This window comes from Phaethon lepturus, unplaced genomic scaffold (assembly GCF_000687285.1).
Source record: "Phaethon lepturus isolate BGI_N335 unplaced genomic scaffold, ASM68728v1 scaffold42015, whole genome shotgun sequence".
NCBI lineage: Eukaryota > Metazoa > Chordata > Aves > Phaethontiformes > Phaethontidae > Phaethon > Phaethon lepturus.
The window spans coordinates 15,814-16,074 of record NW_010540594.1 but is presented as its reverse complement, the minus strand read 5'-3'; positions in this window follow the sequence as shown (position 1 = coordinate 16,074).

The window sequence follows — 261 nt, the reverse complement described above, 5'->3', positions numbered from 1 at the left end:
TCATCTTCAAACGGCAAAGGCTGTGAAGGTTAGACTTCAGAGTTTATCAACACTCCACTGCACAGACATTTAAAATGACTATTTTTATTTTTTATGTTTTATATACAGTAAGATCTGAATAATTTTATTTTTCTTTTCGTTTCACATAACTGGGAAAAATAAAACCCGTGTATTTGTAATTCTTTTTTTTTTTTAATTTCTAATGTTTTTCCTCCTTTCTGCACTATGGGATTAGAGGCACTTCATCATGTGATGATTTTT